General features: G+C 38.6%; 1 pseudogene; it reads right to left on the bottom strand.

The window, feature by feature from the left end:
• LOC124882489 overlaps positions 1 to 761 on the bottom strand; it is a 58,385-nt pseudogene extending 57,624 nt beyond the window's left edge.
• Positions 762 to 11,645: the final 10,884 nt, after the last annotated feature.

Genomic DNA, 11,645 nt, shown 5'->3' on the forward strand with positions numbered 1-11,645 from the left:
ATTACAAATATGAAAACAGATTACCTCTAGATGGAACCAGTTGTTCACCCACTGTTACGTCAGGCCCTGAATTGTAGAGGTAGGGCAGCCGCTCCACCCACTGTCCCATACCTCTCTTATGGCTGCAAGTTTGTCTGTCACACGTCTTGCTGATCTTGACTCACGGTCATCAAATTGTAGCAGTCTTGAGTAGGTGTGAAAGACTTTGAGTGGCATTGTGGCTTGGAAAATTGGCCTTCCACTCTCAGCATCCTATAGACTAGCTGCAGCCTCACCTTGGGACCTGTATACACCTGCTAAGATTAGCAGCCCTAAGTAGGCTTGCAGGTCAATCTCATCCATCTTTTTCCAGCTGTCTCCATATTTGCGAAAACCCTCCAGATTTGTCATGCCCAGGATTATTTTTTCGTATTGATGGTGTGATAAACAGGTAGAATGTAGAGACAATATCATGGGCATGAGAAATGGCATACCTTGTGGGTCCTGGGCTCATCTTTATGATGTTTTGTTCTGCATGCCTGCTGTGTTGGTCATATGCTGCTGAGGACCATGTTATTTTGCCATTTTTTGAAAGGAAAGTCTCTTTCAGCTTCAGGGTTCTCTTCTTCTTCTGAAGATGATTCATCTTGCTCTGGGTTGTATTCCTCCCCATCTTCTTCTTCGGATACATCCTCCACTTCCTCTTCTGAATCAGAGTTGTCTTGCTGGACATCTGAGCAAATCAGCTCTACAGCGTCTTCAGCAGTATAAGGCAAACTCATGGCTTCAGGACAGACAGAATTCGGGGTCCTGTTCTCTGCAGCACCTTTATAACCTCTGGAAATAAACAGGTCGTCTTCTGAAGCCTGCGAGAACACCACCTGATTTGCCTTGTTTACTTCTGCTACTGATTGATCTGAGACACATCTAAAACACTGTAACATTCTGTTGTTTGTAAATAACTCTGTGACCTTGATTTCAACTCTATTATCTCTTATTATCACAAATGTTTTCTAAAAAACCTCTGAGGCCTTCACAGAAAAGTTCAATTTATGCTGAGATTAAATTACAAACTGGTAAAATGTATTTATTATTTAAGGTAACTTCTGAAGGAAAGTGAAGGAAAGTGCCTGCACTGGAATTTATTTAGGGCTATCAGTGCATGCCACTGTAAAAAGTAAAATTTATGTGTCCTTTTCTTTTAATTACACAGTTATACCCTACTTTGTGTTGTTCAGTGTCTTAATATCCCCCCCAAAATACATCGAAGTGCGTGGTTGTAGTCTGACATAATTTGAAAGGTTTGAGTACTATGAATGGTTTTGCAAAGCACTATAGGTCACTCAGGCTTATTGAAAGCATTTACATCATCTGATAGAAAACATAATTGTACTTGTATAAATATTTGTATAATGGCTTGTAACGGACAGTTTTATTAAAAGAGAAAGTAATTGAAAAACGCTCAAGGCTAAAGCGATAATAGATTAGAAAAATACAAAGATCTCATTTATTTCCTCTAATTATTTCAGTTCAGAGTTATCCAGAGTGAACTAAGAAGTTGGAGCTTTGGTTCTTTGCCCCTAGTAGGAGTATGGGACGGGTCCTTCCAAGCCAATTAAAAGATGAATGCACATGTAGTAGAGTGAGAGGTAGAAGATGTGTCACAAACACAGGATGTTGTGTTGGTTTATCATCTGAAACAACATGTAATCTCATCTAAACATGTCCCCACCTCCCTGCCCTCATTTGTGCTTGTTTACTCAGCTCTGTGCTGACAGAAAACAATTTTCAAATCAATCAGTTCCAGGGAGCACAATGAGGCTCCAGGTGCACCAACAAAGAGTAGCATTGATGATGAAAGGCAGATAGGCAATTTGCCACTTGTGTGGACGTCAGTGATGCAGTGAAATGTTTAACGGGGGCAAAATAGCTATTTGGATTCCTTGTTAAGTGAGGGAAGAGTGACTGATTGCAACTGCAATAAAACTTTGTGAATGCTAGGAACAATAATTTACTGCTTACCTAATCTGAATGTTCAAAATGAATCATACAGTTGCCTATTTCAAAAATCATATAATATACAGCAAAAATAACACAGTGTTATTGAAGCTGATTGTCTGGGCGGTTCAGAGAGTCTCTCTGCAGCCTTACTAATCAGACAGTGGGAAACCATGTTTCTTTTCATTTGCATGGGATTCATGTTTCTTTCATGTTCCATTATTACAGTGGTTTTGCCCATCTACTAAATTAATAATTTGATGGATATGTATTAGTTGATGAATTTAGTTGATAAATTAACTGTCAATTTGGCTGATTATTGCAGGCTGCACACCAGCGTGGATCAAAGCAAAGGGTCCTCAGTTCAAATTTCTACCCGGGCCTGTCTGTGGGTTTGCATGTTCTTCTTGTGCATTTGTTTGGTACTCCAGCTTCCTCTTACTGTCCAAAGACTCACAGCACCATCTGCACTTAATGGCAAAGGAAAAGAAACCATGCATACACAGATCCCTAAAGGCAATTTAGAGGGCCCAATAAACCTACCAGTCATGTTTTTGAATAGTGGTAAGATGCTGGAGTGCAGGTGCACAGGGAGAACATGCAAACTCAATGCAGAAAGACCTTATAGCTGCAATACATCACTGTTAACAGCTATGCCACTGTTCAGCCTGGCCTTAATTCAATGTAAGAAAAAAAATCCCATCTTAAGAAATATATTATTTTTTAGAAAATCACCAGTGCCACATTTATTGGCACCCCTGCTAGTAATAGTTTTCCTAATATATATTATTTAACACACATACGAGGGATCTAAGACCTTTGAAGAGGAATGGTTTCTAGGTCCATGGTTCCTGAATTGTGGTATATGTACACTTGGAGGTAGTAATGCTGTCTTTAGTAAAGCTTAGAAGAAAGTTTGGTATTAGTGCTTTTAAGGTGGAACATTTGAAAAGACTACTTAATTAAATTCTTATCTGTCTCATAAAATAAAACTGATCAGTCTTGTATCTATCAATAATAAATCTGGGAGTGAAGTATTTTTCTTAATCAGGGAGAAAGGAATACGATTTAAATATTTAAAAAAAGCTTATTCTGAGAATCATAATATTGACTGTTGAGTTGAAATTGGATGATTGTTTCAGAACCATTCGCTTATAGACTTAATGGTTAATCTAGTAGTAAATGTGGAGGAAAAAGGGTTGATTAGACACCCTAATTGACCCTGTATGACTACGTGTGTTTTTCATGTGTGGACAGGCAACCTGTCTAGTGTTAACCCTGCCTCCCACCTGAATGCTTACCAAAAAGGCAACAGGATTTTAAAAATGGGAATAGCTGTACTGAAGGTTATGTTCTTTTTTAGATTGAAGTTGAAAGAACATGTCTCTTCACAGGAAAGTATAATAAGCAACAAATCTTTATATATCTCCCATAAGTGTTTTGCTCCATAAAAGCAGCAACTTCAGGACAGACATGGCTTTAATAAGAAACTGAATCAGTCTTCACAGTTTTGTCAAAATGCTGACCTGGGTATTCGTAGTGACAAGTTAATAATGTTGTCAAAACTCAAGGGTGTTGTCTTGGTCCTGTATTTAAATTCAGTTAATATGAAGGTGTTGTCTACATGCTGAAACATTGAACCAAAGCATATTAGTGACATTTTTGTATAGAAAAAAATAATCCTGTGTCTATGTCTCATCCGGTCTAAGGAAAACATAACTCAACCTTTTGGCCTTGTCTTCTCCATCCTTCTTTGTGTGCTCACCACTAATTGCAGCTGCAGCTGAAATGCCCTGTGTAACAATGAGGGCTGTCTGGGAAATCTGAAGGTATCAGCCAACTTGCTTGACATTCTCAGATCTATTTCACAGGTTCCACTTCTCACCCAAAAGTCACATCAGCTGGAGAATGATGCGCAGATACACCCCTCTGTCAGAAGCCCTCATACACACATACACCTTGGGGAGATGTGAAGGATGCATTGGGACTGCAGCAGCAGGTAGGTCAGAATGGCAGGTCATTAACTCAGCCAGTCAAACATGCATCTAGGTCTTTTGCATTGACTTGGGTTGACAGAGGAAGAGACAGAGGTGTTAACGCATACTCCATTACCCAACCTCGCTAGAACCATCTGGAACCTTTTAGTATGTGTGTTTATGATTGAGTAAGTGCCCTGAAGCCATACACACATAATCATAGCATAGTGACTGGGGAACATGGGGTAGTTTTCAGGTAAATCTTCAGTAAATTCAGTCTTTTGTATTTTTTTGACCTTGCGCTTTTTATAGGCAGCAGCTGAAATGCATCACTGTAACAAATTTGTGCAAAATGCCTGCAAGCTAATCATAAAGGGTTAAAAGTCTCGGGCCTTGGCCTGCAACATTTACATCACTTATCCATTATTGTTGTAAGAATAAAATGTTTGTGATATGTTTTATGTGCTTTTCTAGTTCTGGTTAACTGCAATCACATGCCTAGGTATGTATTTATTTTGAACTGACTGCTAGGAGACATGGCCAAACCTGCAGTCTTCTGGCCAAAATCAAACTTAGGGTAATGATTTCGCCCTTTGCTTCAGCTCTTTCCACAAGTATTATTCAGATATGTTTGGGGACAAAACAATTGGCTTACAATTATAAATTACATTCCAAGCATACAGTAAAGCCCAAAACCATTCATATCCCTAGCAGATTTATATTTGAAATTATTTTCATTCAACCAAAATGTTTGTTTCTGACTGAAAAGAGACAGGCGTCTTTCAAAATAAACTGGCGACCTCTCCAGGGTGTACCCTGGCTCTCGCCCATAGACTACTGGAGATAAGCACCAGATTCCACGCGACCCACTATGGAAGAAGCAGTATAGAAGATGAATGAATGAATATTTTGAATGTATTTATATTTTTTACTAACATTCCTAAAAGACAAAAATACTCAGTATATTCTCATAGAATACATCATTTATTGTTTACAGCCAAACCACAGGGTTTTAACCGTTTTCCTTTGAAACTATTTACCTTCAATTTTAGACTTTCTAAACGAAAGCTATAGAACAAAGAGAGATTGCCATATAAAATTGTTCTAGTGTGAAAATAAAGTAATTTTTCCCATGATTTCATTATTTTGATCAAAATACAATATTGTGTATCACTGTGTGCATTAAATTTAAATTACCATTAGGCCTGCAGTGGCACAACATCAGGTAAAGAGTTAATTAAAGCAGAATAAAAGAAATGCTCCCAGGAGTTCCTGCTGAATGCAGTTCCATGGTGAGTATTAGTGGGCTTGCTGTGTAATTTATTTTCTCCTCCCTTCTACTACACACATACATACACAGGCTCACTTAAACACCCAGCTGGGACCAGATGAAACACACAGCCTTTCATTTTGGCACTGAAACTGATTGTATGCACAAAGGCAAGAATTTGAATACATGATCTTCATACCAGATTTATAAAGACAAGTGTAAGTGTGGTTCTGTTAAGTCTTAGTCACTGTATAATTTCTCTTTTGTTTTAGCTCTGAATGAAATCAGACACTTCCCACTCAATTTACAAAAAATAAAAAAATTAAAAATACACAATCTGCTGATAAGAACTAACAAAGAAATCAATGTCAAGGAATTTTACAAAAATTTAAAATTGAGAAACTGCAATGAATTAAAATAAAAGCTTTGCATGAAAATCAGCATTCAGGAGGCAAAAGTCCCTTTCACAAAACCTTTAAAGGAGGGCCTCAGATGCTTTTTATGTGGTAAACCAACAGTTAGCCTAAAATTGTTATGGTGTGTTTTCTTTGTACTCAGAAGTTGACTTTAAGAGTTCCCAGTCAAAAAAACAACAAGGTCACCTACTGACTAGTAAAGACGGAGCTTGCCAAGCAGTTCAAGGTTTGTGATCCACTATGCCTGTACGCATAAACAACATCATGAAAATTGTCAAACTAACTAAACTATCAACTAAGCACTTCAGGCAGTTTGTTTCTCATTAAACCATCAACCACATATGTACTTATGTGTAAAAATATTTGTTTTCTGTTTGAATGCATTAAATATATTTTTATTGCCTTGGTTACAGTTAGCACCTAAAAAAGCAAATCCCACTAATTTCATCTTCAAACTAGAACACTCTCAACTTTGGCTTGACTTGTTTCCAAGCTCCAATTTCCAAGGTATGAAAAGCAGTGTGGTTTGGACACAGTTAATTGGAACTGCTTTCACTGGTTCCTCTGCGCTTTATTTATGTAAGCATACATCACACAGCCTGCTTCAGTGATGGCGTGTTAAAGACCAAGGTGGTTTACATAGGGATGTGTCCTTGTGGAGGACACTTCTTAACCTGCTCATGTTTGGTGTGACAGACTGCTATTGCGTTGCTCAGGGTTTTTCTTTTAGGGTTTGTGTTGGGAAAAAATTGTATATAGTCTTTTATTATCTTATATTTGTTTCCTTTGTGTTATTTGAACCATTTTATTTTATAACCTTTCATGATGTATGTGTGAGTAAAGGATGTGTGAGTTTGTCTGCAGGCAAAGGTCATAAATAGGAGCTGAACTAGCAGAGAAGGAAGCAGCCCAGTTGAGGAGGTCATAAAGATGAAGGCACGGTCCTTCGAGCCGGATTCCAACTACGTCTGATGGTTCCAGCGGGTCGGTAGACTCCAGGAAAAGACCGCGCGCACGGCTGTTTTCATCAGGAAGACACACAGACCCTTTCCTGGACTGGATTTCGGCCCGCCCGCTGGGGTCTGACGGCTGACGGAACTCTGAGAGAGAGAGGAGAGGACAAAGTGGTGAGTTGAATCTAGATTTAAAAAGTGTGACGAATGACTGGGGGTCATTGCGTGAAGTAAAACCCTGAAAACCTAGGCAAACAGGTAACAGCAGTGCATCGGAGTTCTGCTTAAAGTATTAGTAAAAAATACTGAAAATTCCGAGGTTATAGGGGTCGACAGAGTTCTCTTAAGTATTAAGAAAGTAATACTAAAATTCCGTGTTTCCAGAACGGCGGAGTCTGCGTTTAAAGTATTTTAAACAACAAAAATACTAAGTAAAATCCGCGTTTAAATGTGTGTATGTGAGAAATAAATGGAGGATTTAAACCACTAGGGTTTGCCTCATACCAAAGCAGTAGGATTGTAAGTGACTAACTTTTGTGGAAGCAAAGGCAAGAATTCTCCACTCGAAAGAGTTGAAGTGAAAATTACCACAAAAGGAGATTTTGTGTCACCCTACTGAAGAGAAAAATCCAGTATTTAGAATACCCTAGGTATTGAGAGACTGGACGAAAAAAAAAAAAATAATAATAATAAAACATGGGAAAAGGGGCTAGTAAGAATAAACTAAAAAATGAATTACAATGCAAAGACTGGAAGTTCATAGAAACACAGGATCCGAGTAAACTAAAATATTTAGATAAATGGATAACCACATATAATTATGATGGTCAACTAAATTCTCAGAAATTAGTTAATCTACAGGATGCAATAATTAAAAAAACAAAACATGACACAAGAAAAATGGGAAAAGAAGGTTATGAGGACGTAGATTATTGATTAAGAGTAGCTAAAAGGAGAGAGGAAGGAGTAAAGAAGCATAAGGAGGAAGAGAAAGAAAAGGGAGAAGGAAGCGGTAGGAAACAATTAATGTTTCATAGAGCAGAAGATAATGAGACTGGGTGTGTTGGGGCTCGACAGGGACAACCAGGAAATGTAGTTATACAACCACAAGGAGCACAGATAGATGAGCAACCACAGGCACATGCAGCAGCTGTAAACTCATCTATGTATCCAGGTTTGCCCCCACGGGATCCACCACCTGAGTGTCTCACTCCACCGCAGACTAGATCAAATAAGATCTCCTTAAGATGGTCTAGACATTATGGGAGAACTTTTTCTCCAACTTTAACACACTCCCCAAGAATAGTTCCAACAGCTCCTAAATTAATTTATGACGAGGACCCTAGTCTAACAGAAGCATATCCCATGATACAGGTGGCCAATCCAAATGTTGGAGATAATCAACCTCCTGCCATTTTGGTATATATAACATGGACAATGGAGGATGTTAAAAAGGCTGTGGAGGGAGTAACCTCCCCCAGAGAGGATCCTATTCAGTGTGGAGAAGATTTGGAGAGTCTTAGGAGATCTTATCATTTGAATGGTGAGGAAGTTCAACAAGTATGGATGACAGTCACAGGAACTGACTGGCATCACGTTAGGGGAAATTGGAACCCTATACACAATGATGCAGTACTTGCACATAATGATCAGGAACTAACAGACAGAGTGGGAGGATTAATCAATAGGCTTACAGTCAGGTTCAGACGCAGAGCTGACTACGCAGAAATAGCCAGAGTGAAACAAAAAGAGGAAGAACCCTTTGAAGAATATAGAATTAGACTGACAAAAGTGTTTAAAATACATAGTGGTCTACAAGAAGATGAAAACGAACAAGGAGCTTATTGACAGCAGTTAAAAAATGCACTACATGCTGGTTCCAGGGATGCAATTAATACCTGGGTGAGGAGACATTTTATAGGGTTCCCCACAGCAAATCTAGAAGACTATGTAAATCATGCCCTCCATGCAGAAAAAGTTATGAAGGATAAAAACAAAAAAAAAGTAGGTAACACCTTTTTTCAGCAAGGAGAAGATGAGCAGATTTATTATCAATGCAATAGAGGAAGAGGGAAATTTAAATACAGGGGACAAAACCGTAGGGGTCACAGAGGGGGAGTGAGTAGAGGAAGTTACAGACAATACACCTCAGGATGCTGGTGTTGTGGGAAAGAAGGACATCTGGCCAGAGATTGTCCTGAATGGAGAAATAATGATTCAGCATGACTAGGACAGATAACAAGTGAAATTGTTCCTAGTACCTCAGACACCAATGAAAACAAAAACCCAAAAACACAGGAGCATGATATCCTCCTAAATTTCCAGGACCTTCTCTCCCTAGATAGCATAAAATCTGAAGTTACCTTACTGTTGAATGGAAAATCAATTACTTTTCTTTGTGATACTGGAGCATGCAGGACCACCTGTAGAGAAACAATCCCAAATTCCAGACTTAGTGATCAGCAAATAACAGTAAGGTCAGCTAGTGGGAAATTGACACAAGTCTGTGAGTCAGAACCAGTTTGGATAAGAGATCCCAATGGACAGTCATGCCAGCTATCTATTCTAATGTTCCCTGAGTGTCCGGTGAATCTATTGGGACGAGATGGATAACTACATCTGGGGTTAGCATTAATTCCAACCTCAGAAGGACATATTGTAGTAAAGAGAAAAGCAGAACTCAGCCAAGGAGATTATTTTGTGTTAAAAGGAGTGGGACCACCTTATTACCACTACTCACTGGATGTTCCAAATAAGCCACTCCTAGACGTAGGGAAAGCTTTACTAACGGAAGGAAGAAATGTCATAACTCGACTACAAGATCAAATGACACCAGATGATCTACATATTACCATGTGGTATAACAATACTCCTGGACAGGATAAAATTTATGAAGAAGCATTAACTAGAGTAACCCCTACAAAAGTTATGGTAACTTATGTTTATGCAGATGGGAAAAGTACGTCAGTTGCTGAAATAGTGTTAGCGGAAGACACTAAGAAGCTCTATAAAATGTGGACACCTCCACACATATCTTTATTCAAGGATAAAGAACTTAAGTGGCAGGACATGGGAAGAATTGTACAGAAGGGAAAAAATGCCACGGACTGGCTTGCAACAACAATGAATACAGAAACTAGTGCATCCACAGGATTAACTAGGAAGCCATTATTCTGGACAGTGACGGTGCAGGAAGGGATACATTTACATACGAAACAACAATGAGAAATATTCCTTACTGAACAAGAGGAACAGTTCTTGAGTGGAGTCCCTGATAAATTATGGTCAACAAATCCTACTGATGTGGGTTTAGTAAAAGGAGCATTACCTGTTCAAATTAGAGCAAAAACAGAAAACAGGCCCAGAGTAAAGCAATACCCTTTGAAATATGATGCTCGTGAAGGAATAAAACCAGTAATAAAGGATTTAATAACTGCAGGGGTGATAATAAAATGCGAGGACTCACCATGTAACACCCCCATTTTTCCAGTTAAAAAACAAGCTCCATCAACAGGATGGCGCATGGTACAAGACTTACAGGCAGTTAATAATGCTGTTGTTCAGAGGGCACCGTGTGTTCCTGATCCTTATACATTATTAAATTCCCTAAGACCGGATGCTAGAATATATACTGTAGTTGATATAAGCAATGCATTTTTCTCTGTACCTGTAGATAAAGATAGTCAGTTCTGGTTTGCATTCACCTTTGAGGGACAAAGATATACTTATACCAGACTACCTCAAGGCTACTGTGAAAGTCCAACTATATACTCTCAGGTAATGAGTGCAAATATGGCCAAGTTTGACCCTCCAGGAGGTAGTCAGATTTTACTATATGTTGATGATGTGCTATTAGCCTCTCCTGATGAGGAGACTTGTAAAAGTGACACAATAGCATTATTAAAACATTTAGCAGAAGAAGGACACAAAGTTAGTAAAAACAAACTTCAATTGTGTAAAAATGAGGTTAAATACTTAGGTCATAATCTTAGCGCAGGGGGACGCACAATTGTAGAAGAAAGAAAGACTGCAATATTACAAGCTCCAAAACCAGTAACAAAAAAGCAAATGATGTCCTTCCTTGGACTAACTAATTATTGTAGAAACTGGGTGCCAAATTATGCTGAAATAGTAGCTCCATTAAACAAACTAATGTATGAGGAAGAGCTGAAAATGATGTCTGAACTGAAATGGAGTGTAGAAACTGAAGAAGCATTTACCAACATAAAACAAGTTCTAGTTTCCAGTACTGCTTTAGCATTACCAGACTATAGTAAACCGTTTGTTCAGATGGTAGATTGCAAGGGACATTTTATGACTTCAGTTTTGGTTCAACAACATGGAGATAAAATGAAACCACTAGCCTATTTTTCTTCAAAACTAGACAGTGTTGCGTGTGCGCAACCATATTGTGTGAGAGCTGTGATTTCTGCCTCCATGGCGGTTGAAGTTAGTGCTACAATAGTGTTATTCCATCCTTTAATTTTAAGGGTTCCCCATGCAGTTTCAGCATTATTACTGCAGACGAATATGACCTTTCTATCACCTGCTAGACATTTGTCCTGCATGTCAACCTTACTGTCACAACCGCATTTAACTATAGAAAGGTGCACTACTTTGAACTCAGCAACACTGTTACCCACACCTGAAGATGGAATTCAACATGATTGTCAAGAATTAGCAGAAAAAGAAGCAAAAACAAGAAGTGATTTGCAGGATTTACCTCTTTTGCATGGTAAAATAGTTTATGTAGATGGTTCCTCTAGAAAAGATGAGAGAGGGAAGACACAAACAGGATATGCAGTAGTGACAAAAGATACAGTGTTAAAAGCAGAGCAATTACCTTCACATTATTCTGCACAAGCTGCAGAGCTAATTGCGCTAACCGAGGCCTGCAAACTATTTGCAGATGAAGAAGTAACTATTTATACTGATAGTCAATATGCATTTGGAACAGTGCATACATTTGCTCAATATTGGAAAAATAGGGGCATGGTAACATCTACTGGGAAACCTGTAACACATGCTGATTTGTTAAAAAATTGTGTTAAAA

The sequence above is a fragment of the Girardinichthys multiradiatus genome, chromosome 15 (genome assembly GCF_021462225.1).
Source record: "Girardinichthys multiradiatus isolate DD_20200921_A chromosome 15, DD_fGirMul_XY1, whole genome shotgun sequence".
Lineage (NCBI taxonomy): Eukaryota > Metazoa > Chordata > Actinopteri > Cyprinodontiformes > Goodeidae > Girardinichthys > Girardinichthys multiradiatus.